This window comes from Solanum pennellii, chromosome 10 (assembly GCF_001406875.1).
Source record: "Solanum pennellii chromosome 10, SPENNV200".
Taxonomy (NCBI): Eukaryota; Viridiplantae; Streptophyta; class Magnoliopsida; order Solanales; family Solanaceae; genus Solanum; species Solanum pennellii.
The window spans coordinates 12,869,466-12,889,606 of record NC_028646.1 but is presented as its reverse complement, the minus strand read 5'-3'; the positions used below and the strand labels follow the sequence as shown (position 1 = coordinate 12,889,606).

General features: G+C 33.1%; 1 long non-coding RNA gene and 5 pseudogenes across 1 annotated transcript; 2 read left to right on the top strand and 4 right to left on the bottom strand.

Moving 5' to 3' along the window:
• Positions 1-471: 471 nt before the first annotated feature.
• On the bottom strand, positions 472-1,450 carry LOC107001086 (annotated as a pseudogene).
• Positions 1,451-1,929: 479 nt separating this feature from the next.
• On the top strand, positions 1,930-3,117 carry LOC107001085 (annotated as a pseudogene).
• Positions 3,118-6,097: 2,980 nt separating this feature from the next.
• LOC107001084 lies at positions 6,098-10,177 on the bottom strand (annotated as a pseudogene).
• A 1,712-nt stretch (positions 10,178-11,889) lies between these two features.
• Positions 11,890-14,268, bottom strand: LOC107032431. The gene is made up of 2 exons (XR_001458362.2): positions 13,991-14,268; positions 11,890-12,688 (listed from the first exon to the last, which is right to left on the bottom strand). It is a non-coding gene; the product is annotated as an uncharacterized LOC107032431 (long non-coding RNA).
• A 923-nt stretch (positions 14,269-15,191) lies between these two features.
• On the top strand, positions 15,192-16,359 carry LOC107001083 (annotated as a pseudogene).
• A 2,430-nt stretch (positions 16,360-18,789) lies between these two features.
• LOC107001082 lies at positions 18,790-19,947 on the bottom strand (annotated as a pseudogene).
• Between the last annotated feature and the right edge of the window lie 194 nt (positions 19,948-20,141).

Sequence of the window (20,141 nt, the reverse complement as noted above, 5' to 3'; positions counted from 1 at the left end):
CGACATTAGGGAGAAATGAAATGGTAATAATGTGCAACTGCATATTCAGCCAAATAGTAAACCAGTGCAATTGATGAGACATAAAACACCTTATTGCCGGATTTGGCAACCTTGAAAGAACTAGCCATATTTAGCTCAAAAAAGCTAAAACAATTAAATCAATCAGATAGTAACATCACAGTAACTACAAGAAGATAAAGTGACAATCAACTAATAGTCATAAAAATAAGAAACCACAACAATTAAACTGAAAATACATAAAAAAGAAATAGGAATACAATAACAACTAATGTAGTGCAAGTAAATGGAAAACAAAACTTCAACATTTAGAACATTATAATTATCAAATACCAATTTTGATAAAACTATCTTTCACTTCTGCTACCTTGAAACAAACATGAACTTTGCTGAAATACCCTATCTTTTGATCTTATTTTTCATTATGTATCGATAAGTTTTGTAGTCCAGCTATTAATTAAGTCCATAAGCCTCCATTCCTCCCCAAAACCCATCCGAGTAGACACTGTTCTTTTTGAACAAAATAAGTGATTCCCTGTAATTCTAAACATAACAAGTGAGACATCCCTCGAATACCAAGATCTCCATTATTTGGATCATAAGAAACCATATCAGTTCTCCTAGTTGAATACAAAATGTCACAGTTGTTCCTAAATCGAACAACTTCCTCCATAGTTGCAACCAAATATATACAGTACAATCTACTCTAAGATTCCAAAAACTCCATACTGCTTCATCACCCATAATTCACACAAGCGCCATCTATCTCCCTCCTATAATTAACAAAAACAAGTGATTCTTCAAATAACATAATCGGTAAATTTGTTGGAGTTACACTAACTAAAGCATTCAATAACATAACATCCCCAAACACCTCATCCACTATACTAAAAGACATAACTAAACTCAGAATTCCACAACCATTCGAAACCACATCATACACAATCCAATGTACAACTCCATTAACAAAAGCCCGAGACCACATAACCTCCATCATGCAATATTTAATCTGAACTCCTACCACTCTCCTCCAAACTCACTATTAATTGGATAAATTGCAATATCAAGAGAATCATTATACCTGAACATAATATTCATATGATACACAAGTCTAACCAACTTATAGTCATAAATCTCAGGCAAATCAGAACCAAATCCAAGAACAAACACATGAGGTGACTAAGTCTTAATTGAAGGAATATGTATACTTATAAACTTATGAATAAAAGGGTTCCACAGAACAAGACTCCGCAACTCACCAAGCAACTCATCATACAAACACACGATTGGTGAGGTGAGCAGAGATGAAAGGAAAATTGGTGACGAGTGAATGGTACGATTTGTAAACAACTGTGAATCAAATTAAGGATTTAACAGGTAGTTTCAGTTGGATTTCTCTCAAAAGCTCGGAACCAAAGTAGGCAGAGTCGAAATAAGTCGTTGGTCAAATTTGAGAGTAAGAGGGACAAGAAGAACCCTAGTTGTGGAAGACATTTGTTGTAAAATTTGGTTGAAATATAGGGATGTCAATGGGCCAGGGCAGATATAACTTTTGAGGATCGGGGCGGGACGAGGCGGGGTAGGACAAGCTTAGATATTCTTCTAATAAAAATCATGCGGTGCAGGGTGGGTTGCGGTTTTTGAATAAATGCTAAAAATCGCTTTATTTCACTTATCTTCTTGCTTTCTTTTCCTATAAGTAAAAGAAATGGCTTAGCAATTTTAGTATTTACTCTAAACCTGCGACCCGTCCTGCATCGCATGATTTTATTAAAAAAATATCTAAACTTATCCTTCCCTGCCTTGTCCTACCCTGCCCCTCAAAAGCTATATCTGCCCCAGCCCCATAGAGATTTATTTATTTAAAGCAAATTTTATAAAAATTGTGTTCCACAACAATGGTTCTTCCTATCTCTCCATTTTCCTCTCAAATCTATCAATGACTAATTCTGAATCTGCCTACTTTTATTCCGAACTTTTGAGAGAAATCCTATCGAAACTACCTGTTAAATCCTTAATTCGATTCACAATTGTTTGCAAATCATCGCATTCACTCATCACCATTTTTTCTTTCATCTCCGCTCACCTCGCCCAAACCCCACATTCCAACACCTTTCTTGTTAGTTGTTACGTCAGAACTCGCAAAAGAGAACACCATTTGTTGTTTCAAGAATCGACCTTTTCCTTGCATCTTAAATAGGAACTGAATTTCCCTTTCAAATGCCAAGAAAGGTATTTCAAAATTTGGCTGATCAGAGTCTTGTTCTATGAAACCCTTCTATTTATAAGTTTACCTGTGCCTTCAATTAAGCCTTAGTCACCTCATGTGATTGTTCTTAGATTTGGTGTTGATTTGATTGAGACTGATGACTATAAGTTGATTAGACTTGTGTATCATACGAACATTATGTTCGGGTATAATGGTCTCCTAAGATTGAATTTTTTTTTATTAATAGCGGGGTTTGGAGGAGAGTTGTAGGAGTTGAGATAAACCATTGCATGGTGGAGGTTATGTGGTCTCGGGATTTTGTTAATGGAGTTGTACATTGGATTGCGGATGATTTGGTTCTGAATGGATGTTGAATTTGGAGTTAGTTACGTCTTTTAGTATAGCGGATGAGGTGTTTGGGGAGATTATGTTGCCGGATGATTTAGCTGGTGTAACTCCAATAAATTTATTGATTATGTTGTTTGAGGAATAACTTGTTGTTGTTCATTATCGGAGGGAGATAAATGGCACGTTATGTGAAGTATGAATGACTAAACAGTGTGGAGTTTTGGAATCTTGGAGTAGATTGTACCGTATAAATTTTTTTGTAGGTATGGAGAAAGTTGTTAAATTTAGGAACAACGCTGACATTTTGTTTTCAACTAGGAGGAATGATTTGGTTTTGTATGATTCAAATAGTTGACAAAATACAGATCTTGGGGATCTCTCACTTGTTTTATGTTCAAAATTACAGGGAATCACTTATTTTGCTCTAAGGGAATTCTGTCAATTCCGGTGGGTCTTGGGAGGAATGGAGGCTTATGGACTTAATGAGTATCTGGACTACAAAATTTATTGATACAATAATGAAGAATGTGATAAGAGGATAGGGTATTTCACCAAAGTCTCCCTTATTTCCTAACAATAAAATTCTTTTTTGGAAGGGCCAGTAACAATGCGATAATCCATAGATAAGCAAGAAACTGAAGCCTCTCTTTTTATTTATGATGTACCGGCTTGAATTCACTTTCAGTTGCGTCAGCTGTGGATATAGACTAGGCTAAGGCTTAGGTAAGGCTTGACTTCTATTTTCTTCACTTACACCTTACACTTCAGCTGAGTCTAACGAGGCTCAGGTGCGGAGCCTTCCACTGTGGACCGAGACTACACAAAAAGGATCCCAGAACAAGGAAACACCTTTTTAATTGTCTTAATAACTGGATCAGACTGAAGAATCCGATTTTAAACGAGACAAACAAACGTGGTTGTTTCAAGGTAGTGGAAGTGAAAGTTGTTTTTATCAAATTCGGTATTTGATAATCATAATGTTCTGAATGTCGAACTTTTGTTTTTCGTTTCCTTGCATTACATAAATTGTTCTGTATTCCTGATGCTTTTTGATGTATTTCAATTTAATTGTAGTGATTCCTTATCTTACGAATTTATTAGTTGATTGTCATATTATCTTTGTGTAGTTACTGTGATGTTACATATCATCCATTTTATTATTTTTTATGCTAAATATGGCCAGTCCTTTAAGGGTTGCCAAAACCGGCAATAAGGTGTTTTGTATCTCATCAACTGCACTGGTCTAACTATTTGGCTAAGTATGTATTTATGCACATTATTACCATTCCATTGCTTCTAGTGTGATTTGATAGTCATAATTTCCATACTTTACTGATGTCGAAATTGACGTGATGAAGTAAATGCATCATGCCTACTTTAGCTTAACCCAAATTAGTTGATTTTTTAGCAAGCCAAGTGCATATTTTTCACTTTGTAAACTAAGTACTAAGCTATTAATGGACCCTGTACTATAGCGAAAGAGGAAGAGAGACATGTAAATATCAGTGTTTCGAAGGGCCAAAAGTCTTAAGTATCAATACTTAGTAAGCATTGTTACATCAGTGTTTTCAAAAACGTTTTTGGGGTGAGTCCCAGGGCGAGTTTCGGGTCGAGGCGTACCAAAAACGCTCTGGGGCGTAAATTAAAACGTAGATCCATAAGGCGTAAGTCCTAAAATTCAAGGCGTAAGCCCTGAGCATAAAAACGTAAGTCCTGGGCGTAAAAACGTACTCCCGAGCGTTTTTTACTTCTTTTTTTATTTTTTTTCTTTAAATCATATTATTATTATTGATTAATGATATTTCTCAAATAATAATTTTAATCATTTTTTCTTCATTATTGAATATTAATTCTCATCTCACATAAAAATCATAATTCATTGAATAGTTTACTTTTGCTTATTTTATTAGTAATAAAACTATAAAATTGAGTATACATGTGACTACGCCCGTAGATCCATGAGACTTACGCCCCATTTCTCGATGCTTACGCCTCGCCCCATACTGTATAAAACGCCTCTACTCACGCCCTCGCCTTCTAATACTGGTTGCGACCTTGTCTTCTGTTTTTGTCATTCCAGATTGTCTAAACAAAACAAGCGGGGATAGTTTTTCTTATCTTCTTGATACATTCGATTATGGTGTCACCCATTGGTCCCCTAATATATTGAAACTTTTTTTTAGTAAATTGCATCCTCTCATTGAACTTGGCTGACCTCAAGAAGATTGCTTTTTTGATTTTGTTGTATCACAAATTGTGTTCCATTTTTGTATCAACATAAAATATTTTGTTCTATTTCTGTATCAAGATAAAATATTTCACCTTCTCAGCTTTTTGATAGTTGGACATTTTTGTGTAGCAACTTTGTTATACAACAAAAAATTATGATTCCTCCTTTCCTTTTTAGTTGTCATCTTCTGCTTTTCAAGATAAAATATTTTGTTGCATATTTCAAGTATATATGTCACTCAAAGTCTGATTTTGAGTTCCAACACATTATTTCAGATGCTGCATTGATCCAATTAGCATCTTGTTTACTATCCCTAGACTGAGATCATAGATCGTCTTATTTCTATTTTCAAAGCGACGATCGTCACCTATCTAAGACAAACACTTTTCAAGCTCAGCAAACCTAATTCTTTCAGCTTTCTGATAGTTGAAATGGTCCTAAGGGAGTCTTTAAGTGCTTCAAATTTTCATTTTCTTAGTTTTTTTTTTATAGTTGGATAATTTTATGTGGTTTCCTTATTGTACAAAAAAAATCGTTGTTAGCAGAGATTGTAACTGGAGATCTATAATACAAAGACATTCAGTTAGCACTTCTTTACTTTGCTATGTTGGGAAAGCGCGACAACATATATCTCAATTTTGTTACAAGAACTCAATATAGTAGCTTCTTCAATATGATTCAAGCAACATAGTTCGAAAATTGCTTGAGGTCATATTGATTCGACTGGTGTTGTATGAATGTTAAGTCCAATTAAGATAACGATGCTACTCTTCATTGTATATAGATCATATGTTATCAGAACGATCCAAACTCGAAAGACTTGATTCCTTTTCTGCCATTGATACCTCACATCTAGGGCTCAATGAATACGAATACATATACCAATGTATGTTGTAAACTCAATCAAGTAATCAGTATAAATTCTTGATTAATAGAAATAATCTTGGGCTTTCTTATTAGAGCTAAAAGTTGCTTCACCAGAGCCTCTGCTATGAAAGTCAGCCTTTGCCGGATTTGGGACTCTTGAAAGGACTAGCTACATTTAGCTCAAAAGACCAAAAACAATAAAATCGATGAGATAGTAACATTGCAGTAACTACAAGAATATAATATGACAATCAATTGATAAAGATAAAAAATCACAACTATTAAACTGAATATACATAAAAAAGAAACAAGAGTACAATAACAACTAATGAAATGCAAGTTAATGGAAAACAAAAGTTCTAACATTCAGAACATGATAATTATCAAAAACCAAATTTGATAAAACATCTTTCAGTTTCACTACCTTGAAACAACCACAAACTTTGGTTAAATACCCTACCTTCTGATCACATTCTTCATTATTGGTTAAATACCGTACCTTCTTGTCACATTCTTCATTATTGTATCAATAAATTATGTAATCCTGCTACTCATTAAATCCATAAAACTCCATTCCTCCAAGGAACCCACCCAAATTGACATTGTTCCCTTGGAGAAAAATAAGTGATTCCATGTAATTCTGAACATGAACCAAGTGAGAGATCCCTCGAATACAAAGATCTGCATTTCGTACACTATTTGGATCATAAGAAACCGTATCATTCCTTCTAATTGAAAACAAAACATCACCGTTGTTCCTAAATCCAAAGACATTCTCCATACCTGTAACCAAATATATATATTACAATCTACTCCAAGATTCAAAATTTAATACTACTTTATCACCCAGACTTCAAATGAAGCTCCATCTATCTCCCTCCCATAATTAACAACAAGTGATTCCTTAAACAACATAGTCGATCAATTTGTTGGAGTTACACTAGCTAAAGCATCCGGCAACATAATATCCCCCAAACACGTCCTCCACTATACTAAAAGACATAACTAAACTCTGAATTTCAAAACCATTCGGAAACCACATCATACACAATCTAATGTACAACTCCATTAACAAAAGTCTGAGACCACATAACCTCCACCATGCAATGCTTAATATCACAACTCCTACCGCTCTCCTCTAAACCCCACTATTAATCAAATAAATTTCAATCTCAGGAAGACCATTATACCCTAACACAATATTCATATGATGCACAAGTCTAACCAACTTATAGTTGTCAGTCTCAAGCAAATCAATAACAAATCCAAGAACAAACATATGAGGCGATTAAGGCTTAATTGAAGGCATATGTATACTTATAAACTTTTGAAAAGAAGGGTTCCATCGAACAAGACTTTGTAACTCACCAAGAAATCATCATACAAACATACGATGCCATTGCAACTTCCAACAAGTTTGAAATACCCTTGTTTGCATTTGAAAGAAAAATTCAGTTTCGATGTAAAATTCAAGGAAAAGGGTCAATTCTTAGATTCTTGAAACAACGAATAGTGATCTCTTTTGCGAGTTCTAACGTAATTCCTAACAAGAAAGTTGTTGGAATGTGGAGTTTCGGTGAGGGGAGAAGAGATGAAAGAAAAATTGGTGATGCGTGAATGACATGATTTGCAGACAACTAGAATCGAATTAAGGATTTAACATGTAATTTCGGTAGGATCACTCTTAGAAATCCGAAAGCAAAGAAGGCACATTCAGAATCAATCACTGATCAATTTTGAGAGAAAGAGGGAGAAATAAGAGGAACACTAGTTGTGGAAGCCAATTTTGCATTTGAAAGAAAAATTCAGTTTCGATGTAAAATTCAAGGAAAAGGGTCAATTCTTAGATTCTTGAAACAACGAATAGTGCTCTCTTTTGCGAGTTCTAACATAATACCTAACAAGAAAGGTGTTGGAATGTGGAGCTTGGGCGAGGAGAAGATATGAAAGGAAAATTGGTGATGCATGAATGAAATGATTTGCAGACAACTGTGGATCGAATTAAGGATTTTACATGTAATTTCGGTAGGATTTCTCCTAAAAATCGGAAGCAAAGAAGGCACAGTCAGAATCAGTCACTGATCAATTTTGAGAGGAAGCGGGAGAAATAGGAAGAACACTAGTTTTGGAAGCCAATTTTTGTAAAATCTGCTTTAAATATAGGGATGTCAACGGGCCGGGTATAACTTTTGAGGAGAGGGGGGGGGGGGGTGGAGGCGGGGCAAGGTAAGTTTAATTTCTATTTTAGTAAAAATCATGTGGTGCAGGGTGAGTTGCAGGTTTGGAATAAATGCTCAAATCACTAAGCTATTTATTTCACTTATCTACTGTTTAGGACCTTTAGGCCAGAAAATCCAGCAATCATATACTTACCAGATTAACCTTTTATTTGTGTTTTATTAGCTTAATCCTATAACTTATTCTTAATGAATCAGTAATTATGTTTTTTTTTTCCTTGTGTTATGTTAAGTCAGAATCCATTGTTTACCTATTCTTGGGGATTGCTCCAAGTCTATATTCATATGGGTGAATTTATAGAGTTATTATGTTGTAAGTTAAGGTTGGATGAGGATTAATGTATGTCATTTATGATTTATGACCTAGAGCCCTCCATCATAATTTTATTACAAGTTTAATTTTAATTATGACAATTGATTGGAAACATGGTTTCCTCCTCAAATGATAGTTGAACATCTAATATTTTCCAACTTTGATTCTTTAGTACTAATTGTTCTTTTGTAATTTGTGTTAGCCCCTAAATACTTGTAACTCAGTTTTTATAATGAAAAATAATTCTTTCCTCATGAAGCACATATGTGAAATTCATCCAAGTACAAGACGGAAAGAAGCAATCACTTTTAACGAGGGGAAATTTGGTCGCTGAAAAATCATATTCCGGTCGTTATTAACATATAACGACAGAAAAATAATGTCGTCGCCAGTCGCTAAAAGCTTCGTGGTTAAAAGTTAACGATCGGATTCCATGTTCGGGCGTTAAAAATCTTTAGCGACAAGAAAAAATCTGGTCGCTTTATGTAATTTTTGGCGACGAAAATTTCCTTTCACTAATTAACATGTCGGTCGTTAATAACATTAGATTACAGAGGTAAATATGTTCCTTATCAGTTCTTTTAGTGAAACAATATTATATTTTTGAATTGTTTGCAAAGTTCCAACTCAGTCTAATTATTACATGATTATTATTGTAAATATGTATACAAAGCACATTAAAATTTTACGAGAAATATTATTTCATATAAAGATTCATAGAAAATTCCAAAGAACTAAATTATCATATCATCAAAAGTATATCTGTCAACTTTATAATTTATTAAAAACATAAAATATAAAAATAGGTAGCAATGGAAACATATTTAGCAACTCTTGATAAAAATACACATTTGTATCGCTAGTCTTCAACTTGTTCTTCAATACTTTTAGTTGTTAGACTTGCTGATCTGCACTTTATTTGTGGATAGATTCTTAAGACTCCAAATTTTGTTATCTGTAAAAAGAAAAAGTACATGTTAGTTTAGTAACAGATGCTAGCTTTTTTCTACAAAATCAAAATTAATCAATATAAAAATAAATACAACGTTACGAGCTATTTAATTAAATTTATTGGACAAGAGAACTTAATTTAGTTGAATGGAACTGTCCAAAGAGAGTTTTTCTCTTCTTTTTTGAATAAGAAAAGTTCAATTTGAATATTGAAGACTGGACTTATCACAACAAAAGGTATGCAATAAGAAGTGAACAATTACATAAATAGGAAGTCGCACTAGTTATACATCCCTGTCATTTGATTTTTCTTATATTGTATTCATACCTAAGGAATATAAGAGGGGTATCGGAAGTTAAAATTGTACCACAAATTACAAGTGCAAGTATTTCAGATTAGAGACAATCTTTCTGTTTATGTGGCAACATCATGATTATCATATACGCTAATGCCTCACTTTTTATAAACATTATACCATTTTAGGTCTATGGCAACACTAAATTTGGACAACGCTTATAAAGTATTGCCTTAAATACTTTGGAAACGCTTTTAAAGTCTAGCCAAAGATTTTGACTTTTTGCTACACTAATATTAGCAACACTTCTAAAGTGTACTCTTTAATGGGATAACCTACACTTTATTAGGCCAAAAAAAAAAAATTAAAGAAATATCAAAAAGAATAAAACATTAAAGAAATAAAAAAGGCAACATTTTCCTAAAACTTCAGCTGAAGCTTCCATTTTCAGCTGAAGAACACCATTTGCAAGAACTCAAGAAGAGGATTGAAGAACGGAAGAAATCGATTTTTACTACGATTTTCGTCACATTTCTGTCAAACTTCAGCTGAAGAACACCATTTTCAGCTGAAAAACCGAAGAGCACTGCGATTTCTCTGATGATGAACTGAAGAAGACGATTTTCCTCTCAGAGCTTCGTTGTTCAAGATTAGAGAGCTGAAGAAGACGATTTTCTTCAAAGATTCGTGGGTAAACTGCTGTTCCATCAGATTTCCATTTGAAAATTGAAAGAAAATGCTTCACAAATCAACTTGTCTCATGTCTTAAAGCTTTAGGGTTGTTGGAATAGAGTTGATCAGGTAAGAGATTTTATCTTCAAAAGTCTAAATTATAGCTTTAAGATTTTGATATTTTTGTGTGTCAGTCAAAAATTTAAGTTAGGGTTTTTATGTTCTTGTGTTGTTGATACGAATTTTGTTAATTTTGGGAGTTTAGTTTGTAGTTGTATTACGTATAAATGGGCAGATTATCTTTGACAGACTAATTTTTCTCTTGAATGTAGAAGTTGAAGTTAAGTCGCCTTTATCTGAAGAACAGAGTTGTAGCTAAGTCGTCTTTCTTCGAAGTACTGAAGTATTGAAGCTGTTGATACTTACGATATTTTCTCCCTAATATAGATTTCGTCAAGTGTAAGTAGCTACTCTACATGAATTTCAAAAGGTTTTAATGTCTGTTTTAATGTTACTGTTTTTTTAGTCTTCCTGAGTTCATAGTTGTGCTCGCCTTAAGCTTGGTTTGTTCCTTTGTTAACCATATTGATTCTGTCTTGTAGCTGTTTGCTGGTAAAAATTTTCTTTTTTCGACTACATGTCTTGAAGTGTGTAGAAGTCATTTTGTTGTTTCTCTAGTGCATTTTCAAGTATACATCAGAAACTTTAGTTCAATATTACTTAGTTGTTTTGGGATCACCTCGTAGTATGAATTTGCTAAACTTGCTCTGTAGTTTGAGTTGCACTATATAGAAAACGAATCATATTCCTTAGAGATAGGAGATATAGGATATATTTTTCAAGTCTAGAAGGGGTGCAATAACTTGTGAGAGCGTTTTGCAAGAGCTGGACATTACAGTTATGACAAATAGAAAATTTCTTCCTATAAAGGGATCTATTAGCAAAATAATAGTAATAGACTTTAACTTTTGTGAACGGACAGTAAATAACTTCTTATTTTTTACAATAACAAGTAACTGTGTATGACAAGTTTGATTGGTGACCTCAAAAATATATTTTATTACCTTCTATAACTGGTAAAACTACATTGATCGCGTAACATGCTTTAATTGTTAATGTATATAACTTAACTCCTTAGTAAAGCAATTATTTCTACGTCTTTAATTGTTTTATTTATTTTTCTACTTTCAACTTGAGGATTATGCTTCCTTTCTTTTCTGCTAACTATTACTAGCAATAACAGAATAGAAGTAGAAGATTTGTTTTTGTAGTAGGGACAACCTGTTGAGTTTTAGATATTGTTGAAAGTGAGGCTTGCTTCATCTAAGGCAACACTTTTAAGCGTGACCAATAACTCTGAAAAGGCAACGCTTTTAAGTGTAGTCTAATGAAAAATAGGTGTTGCGAATGCACGTCTTCAAAGCATGCCCTTATACCTATTTGGCTACGCTTTATAAGTGTAGCCAAAGATGGCAACATTTAAAAAGTGTTGCCTAATGTCAAAGGTTACGCTGTCCAAAAGTGTAGCTTTTTATCAAAGCCCACACTTTTTGCTAGTATCAACACAGGAACTCCAACACTACTATCAAGAATGATCTGCTTCAAAATAAATAAAAAAAAAAGAGATTTATTTTTTACACTTAATTAAGCAACGTTAGGGATCAGGTTTGTAAGTATATGATATCCTACTCTACAAAAAGTTTTCCTTTTAATTCAACATTATGAGATGTTAAATGAAGAGATATTAGTGCTAAATTGTTTAACCAATCTCATTTATAAGTTTGAACCGTAAAAAATATAGGGCACAATTTTACATGATAACAAAGAAGAGGTCCTATATTTTAAATGTCACTACCAACTATTATCAAGAAAGTATTTTACATATGAAAAGATCAAGTTCGCACACGAGAACAAAAGATAATCTACTTAAATGTAACTAAGAGTATATAAAAGTGTCTCTGTCTAACGACTTGAGATTAGTGGTCAGTTGGCCACACAAAATTAAAGAACTGGCACCTTGTCTTTATTTGTTACACCCGAGAACCACAGAAATTGGTACGAGAAAACTTGATGGTAGTCATGCTAGAAAATATTTTCTTTATATTTCATTCACCAACTAAGGATTGAGAATAATCCTAGAAGAATGAGAAGATGCCAAGCTCTGCATAGCTTTAAGTTTGAAGAAAAAATGGTAGTTCTTATGAGGATAAAAAGTTTCAATAACTAAGTTGATGAGTTAATTATAAGAACTTGGTTGTTTAGTATAACTCAACAGCCACGTAGTTCTCTGATTCCTTTCTGCAGTATCATTGATATAATGTTGTCGTAGCTCAATGTTGATCATCTCTTTACGTATTGACTACAATTCTTTTTCTCCTCTTTTTTGGTTAAATATGAAACTAAATGTTCTCACATATAATGAGTATTAACCATGTCTTAATATTTTATACATATCCCAAATAAAGAGTGTCATGTGAGCTTCTCTCTTATCATAACTCGAAAATACATTTTCCCTTTTCAGGATAGTCTGCTGATCATAAGAAAAAGCTGCAGCAAAGGCTTATCCATCAACTCTCCATCAAATCAGTTTATAAATATATTCAGTGCATGGAACAGTGAAAAATGTGATTTTTACTTCATGCAAACACCTCTAAATCAAAATTAACTACTAATAAAAATGGAGAAAGGAATATACAAGGATTGTCAAGAAATTCAGCTCAAAAGGATGATACAAAACATAGTGCGAACAACTTCCGTATCTGCGGATGATAGTACAACATAAAAATTCAAAATTATAAACTACATATATTTCATTATAGTTTCAACTCACTGTAATATATAACATTTATTGCAGATATTCTCTACTATATAATGAACAACATTGTCTTAAAAGCACACCACTTGCACATCCTTATATATATGAGTAAACTTGTTATACTTCTAAACAGTGAAACTAGAAATTCGTTAGTTATGTTCTGTTAGTTTACGTAGTCCTCGCAGAAATAGGATTCCCATCAAGCATAGCTCCAATGTGTCCCATAGTTCTTGACATTATTAGTGGTTATATTGAGGGCGAAGATCTCCACCAGACTTCATAAAATAAGTTGTCTTTTGGTTGGGTGTTTGCAATTTTTTAATTTCTTTCACTCCAAATGCATAGTGAATTTGCTCTCTCTATAACATTTTCTTTCGATGCCTAAACAATCTTACTCTTTTTTATTTATCAATTATATGTTTTTTTTAACCATGCGACATACTAAATGTGTATGTGTAGAACAAAGGTTCTTCTATTTCATAGTAACTATATTAGATACACTACAACATCAGAAATAAATATTTATTTCTTATCTAGTTCGTGGGTTTAAAAGCCTCCAATTGAAATAGAATTAGTCATCTTTCTCTTTAAATTCAAAAGCATCACTGCCTGTCACTTCGGGTGCAAAAAAATACTTTAGTTTATCTCTAGAATGGTAGAAAGGATTAACCAAATCATTCAATAATCACCACCGTTATTTTCAACCAAAGATACCACCAAATATCTTCTAAGCTTAATAACACAAGCAGATTAAAATATTAATAAAAACAAGTAGACTGAAAACCATATAAAAAGAACCCTACTTGAAACATAGTGAGTAAATTTATGATCAGACAAACTATGTGTTCCCCAACTGCAATTGATGGTTAAAACTGCAGAATTATAGCTAAATGAGCAGGAAATAAGAATGCTAGTTCATTTGGGCAACTACTGATGTCGATTTGTAGTCCAAACAGTTCAAAACTAAAATAGCTTGCTTTGATGTAAAATGGTCGCGAAAACTGCAATAGATGAAAAAAATAAGAATACCATACCCATATCCAACGCACTGAATCACGTCTCTAGGTTTTAGGTAGTCTCCAACCCTTAATCTCCATAGATGTAATTAAGATGCTTGCTTACTAGGGCCTTCATCGCCGATTGAGATTGTATCGGCTCCAAATCGACAAATTGAAAGAATTTTGGCAGAAACTCCATTCCTTTTAACAAAACCTAATATATTTTTGGGATAAAAAGAGAGAATTTTGATGTTTATGTTTCTCGGGTTTGGAGAAAATTGGGAAAAGGTAGCGGGCCTTAGTTTTTTAATCAATTACTTTATTTTAACGAGGGAATATTATTAATTTTAAGAAACATATATTATTCATTAATTAAAATTGAACAAAATAAACCATTAACAACCGGAAATAAAATTAGTCGTTATAAATACACTTATAACGACTGGATTGATTTCCCTTCGTAAAGTATTGGCCGCTAAAGGTCAAGTCGAAGAACAATTAATACCAAAGAATTGAGGAAAGTAACACGTGTGAAAATTTTTATTATTAAAACTAATTTACAAGTATTTAGGGGCTAACACTAATAACAAAAGGACAATTAACACCTAATAATTAAAGTTTTTTAGAAAATATTAAACGTTTAACGATCATTTAAGGAGGAGACGAAGTTTTCCAATCATTTCCCACAATTGAAACTTATAATAAAATAATGATGGAGAGCTCTAGTTCATAAGTCATAAATGTCATATATTAATCCTGATCCAACCTTAACTTACCACATAATTACTCTATAAATTCACCAATATTTGAAAATAGACTTGAAGTAATCCCCAAGAATAGCTAAACAGTGAATTCTCACTTAATATAATACAAGGACAAAAGAAACATAATAACCAATTCTTTAATAATAAGTAATAAGATTAAGGTAATAAAACACAAATAAAAGGTTAATGCGGTAAGTATAAGATTGTTGGATTTTTTGGCCTAAAGGTTCTAAATAGAAAAGTTAAAGTAATAGCTTAGCGATTTTAGCATTTATCCCAAACCCGCAACCCACCCTGCACCGCATGCATGACTTTTATTAAAAAATATCTAAGCTTTTCCTGCCCCTCCTCGTCAGCCCTGTCAATCAAAAATTATATCTGCCCCGACCCGTCGAGTCGACATCCCTATATTTAAAGCAAATCTCAACGAAATTGTGTTTCTTGTCTCTCCTTCTTTCTCTCAAAATTGATTAATGATTGATTCTGACTTTGCCTACTTTGGTTCCAAACTTTTGAGAGCTATCCTATTGAAACTGCTTGTTAAATCCTTAATTCAATCCACATTTATCTGCATATCATGGCATTTCACACATAATGAATTTTTTCTTTCAACTCTGCTCACCTCGCCTAAATCCCACATTCCAACACCTTTCTTGTTAGGCGTTACATCATAACTCGTAAAATAGAGCACTATACGTTATTTCAAGAATCGTCCATTTACCTTTGATTTCATATCAGAAATGAATTTCCCTTTCAAATGCCAACAAGGGTATTTCAAAATTGTTGCGAATTGCAATGGCTTAATGTGTTTGCTTGGTGAATTGCGGAGTCTTGTTCCATGGAACTCTTCTATTCATACGTTTATAAGTATACCTATGTCTTCAATTAAGCCTCAATCACCTCATATGTTTGTTATTTGATTTGGTGCTAATTTTCTGAAACTGTTGACTATAAGTTAGTTAGACTTATGTATCATATGAATAATATGTTTGGATATAATGGACCTCATGAGATTGAAATTTATTCGATTAATAGTGGGGTTTGGAGGAGAGTGGCAGTATTTGAGATTAAGCATTGCATGGTGGAGGTTATGTGGTCTCATGCTTTTGTTAGTGAAGTTGTACATTGGATTGCGTATGATGTGGTTCCGAATGGTTGTGGAATTAAGAGTTTAATTATGTCTTTTAGTATAGCGGATGAGGTGTTTGGGGAGATTATGTTGCCAGATGCTTTAATTGGTGTAACTTTAACAAATATATCTGTTATGTTGTTCGAGAAATCACTTGTTGTTTTTAATTATGGGAGGGAGATAGAGATGACACTTTATTTGAAGTATCAGTGATGAACTAGTACGGAGTTATAGAATCTTGGAGTACATTTTATTGTATATAAATTTTGTTGCTGGTATGGAGAAAGTTGTTGGATTTAGGAACAGATGACGACGTTTTGTTTTCAACTATGAGGAATGATTTGGTTTTTTATGATCCAAACAATGGACAAACTACATATCTTGGTATTCGAGGGATCTCTCACTTGTTTTATGTTCAAAATTATAGGAAATCACTTATTTTTCTCAAAGGGAACAATGTCAATTCAGGTGGGTTCTTCAAAGAAATAAAGGTTTATGGATTTAATGAGTAGCTGAACTACATAATTTATCTATACAATAATAAAGAATGTGACAAAAGATAGGGTATTTCACCAAAGTTCGTGGTTGTTTAGTGGAAGTGAAAGTTGTTTTTATCAAATTTGATATTTGATAATTATAATGCTCTGCATATTGAACTCTTGTTTTTGATTTACTTGCATTACATTAATTGTTACTGTAATCCTGTTGCTCTTTGATGTATTTTCAATTTAATTGTTGTGATTCCTTATCTTTATATCGGTTGATTTTCATATTATCTTCTTGTAGTTACTGTGATGATACTATCTGATCGATTTCATTATTTTTGGTTTTTGAGCTAAATATGGCTAGTCCTTTGACAGTTTTCAAATCTGGGCAGAAAGGTGTTTTGTGTCTCGTCAATTGTACTAGTCTAACTATTTGGATGAATATGCAGTTATGCACATTATTACCATTTCATTGCTTCTACTGTGATTTGATAATCATAATTTCCATATTTCTTTTTGATGCTGAAAATAGCGTGGTGAAGTAAATGCATAATGCCTAATTTAGCTCAACCCACACCAGTTGAACTTTTAGCAAGCCAAGTACATATTATTCACTTTGTAAACCAAGTACTACTGTACTGAGCTAGTAAATATCAATGTGGCAAAGGACCAAAAGTCTTATGGATCTATACTTGGTATGCATTGCCGCGACCTTGTATTCTATTTTTATCATTCTAGATTGACTAACCAAAACAAGCGGGGATAGTTCTCCTTATCTTCTTGATACAATCCAGTATGGTGTCACCCATTGAGCCCCTAATATACTGAACAAATAGGTCCATATTAAAAAAACCTAGTAAATTACATCCTCTCATTGAACTTGGCTGACCACAAGAAGATTGCTTTTGATTTTGTTGTATCATAACTTGTGTTCCATTTCTGTATCAAGATAAAATATTATTTTTTTGCATATTTTGAAGTATAGATGTTACGAAGTCAGATTCTGCCTTCCATAACATGATCTCATAGTCGCATTAAATTTCTTGTTGTTTTTGGAGAGATGATCATCACCTATGTTAGATAAGCATTTTCCAACCACAACAGACCTAATTCTTTCAGCTTTTTGATAGTTGAAATGGTCTCAAGGGAGTCTTTAAGTTCTTCTTCAAGTACTTCAGTTTCTTCCACTTTCGTAGCTTTTTGATAGTTGGACATTTTTTTGTTGCAACTTTGTTGTACAATAAAAAATTATGATTCCTCTTTTCCGTTTTAGCTTTCATGTTGTGCTTTTAAATATAAAATATTTTGTTGTATATTTTCAAGTATATATGTGTAGCTCTCAAAGTTCGATTTCGAGTTCCATCACATGATTTTAGATGCTGCATTGATCCATGTAGCATCTTATTTACTATCCCTAGACTGAGATCATAGACCGTCTTCTTACTATTTTTCGAAGCGATCATCAGCACCTATCTTAGAGAAATTCAAGCTCAGCAGACCTAATTCTTTCAGCTTTCTTATAGTTGAAATGGTCTCAAGGGAGTCTTTAAGATCTTTAAAAAATTTCACTTTCTCAGTTTTTTTGATATTTGGATAATTCTTCATTGCACAACAAAAATCTTTGTTAGCGGAAATCTGTAACTGAAGATCTACTATACAAAGACATTCAGTTAGCACTTCTTTACTTTCGGGAAAGCGTGATAACATATATCTCAATTTTGTTACAAGTACTCAATATAGTAGCTTCTTCAATATGATTCAAGCAACATAGTTCGAAAATTGCTTGAGGCCATACTGATTCGACTAGTGTTGTATGAATGCTAAGTCCAATTAACATAATGATACTACTCTTCTTTGTATATAGATAAGATGTTTCAGAATGATCCAAACTCGAAAGACTTGATTCCTTTTCTGCCACTGATACCTCACATCTAGGGCTCAATTAAAACGAATATATTTACCAATGTATGTTGTATACTCAATCAAGTAATCAATATAAATTCTTGATTAAAAAAATACTCTTGGGTTTCTTATTAGAGATAAAAGCAACTTCACCAGAGCCTCTGCTATAAAAGTCAACCTTATTGCCGAATTTGGGACCCTTGAACGGATTAGTCATATCTAGCTTTAAAAAGTAAAAAAATGAATTCGATCAGATAGTAACATCACAATAGTAACTACAAGAAGAGAATATGACAATCAACTGATAAATATAAGGAATTACAACAATTAAAATGAAAATACATCACAAAGAAATGGGAATATAGTAACAACTAATGTAATGCAAGTAAATGGAAAACAAAATTTCAAATACTCAGAAGATTATAATTATCAAATACTAAATTTGATTAAATCATCTTTCACTTTCACTACCTTAAAACAACCACAAACTTTGGTGAAATACCCTACCTTCTGATCACATTCTTCATTATTGTATCAATAAATTATGTAGTCCAGCTACTCAGTAAGTACATAAACCATCATTCCTCCCAAGGACCCACCCAAATTGACATTGTTCCCTTTGAGAAAAATAGGTGATTCCATGTAATTTTGAACATAAAACAAGTGAGAGATCCTTCGATCTGTATTTCATCCACTATTTGGATCATAAAAAAACAGATGATTGCTCCTACTTGAATACAAAACGTCACCGTTGTTCCTAAATTCCATAACTTTCTCCACACCTGCAACCAAATTTATATAATACAATCTACTCCAAGATTAAAAGATTTAATACTGCTTCATCACCCATACTTCATATGAAGCGCCATCTATCTCTCTCCCATCATTAACAACAACAAGTGATTCCTCAAACAACATTATTAATCAAATTGTTGGAGTTACACCAGCTAAAGCATCCGTCAACATTATCTCCCAAACTCCTCATCCGCTATACTTAATGACATAACTAAACACTCAATTCCAGTGCCATTTGGAACTACAGAATACACAATCCAATGTACAACTCCATTCACAAAAGTCTGAGACCACATAACCTCGACCATGTAATGCTTAATATCAACTCCTACCACTCTCTTCTAAACCCCACTATTAATCAAATAAAATTCAATCTCAATAGGACTGTTATACCCGAACACAATATTGATATGATACACAAGTCTAACCAACTTATAGTGTCTAGTCTCAGTCAAATCAACACCAAATCCAAGAACACACATATGAGGCGACTTAGGCTTAATTTAAGGCATATGAATACTTATAAACTTATGAATATAAGAGTTCCATAGAAGAAGACTCCGTTACTAAACAAGAAAATCATCATACAAACACACAATGCAATTGCATCTACCAACAATTATGAAATACCCTTGTTGGCATTTGAATTCCGATGTAAAATCCAAGGGAAATGGTTAATTCTTAGATTCTTGAAACAACAAATAGTGCTTTCTTTTGTGAGTTCTAACGTAATGTCTAACAAGAAAGGTTATGGAATGTGGGGTTGGGCGAGGTGAGCAGAGATGAAAGAAAAATTGGTGATGAGTGATTGCCATGATTTGTAGATAACTATGAATAGAATTAAGGATTTAACAAGTAGTTTCAGAAGGTTTCTCTTAAAAATTCGGAAGTGAAGTAGGTAGAGTCAGAATGAGTCATTGATCAATTTTGAGAGAAAGAGGGAGAAACAGGAAGAACCCTAGTTTTGGAAGACAATTTTTGTAAAAATTGCTTTAAATATAGGGATGTCAACGGGTCGGGGCGGATAGAAATCCCCCCCTCAAAAGCTATATCCACCCCGTTCCGTCGATATCGCTATATTTAAAGCAATTTTTATCAAAATTCTGTTCCAC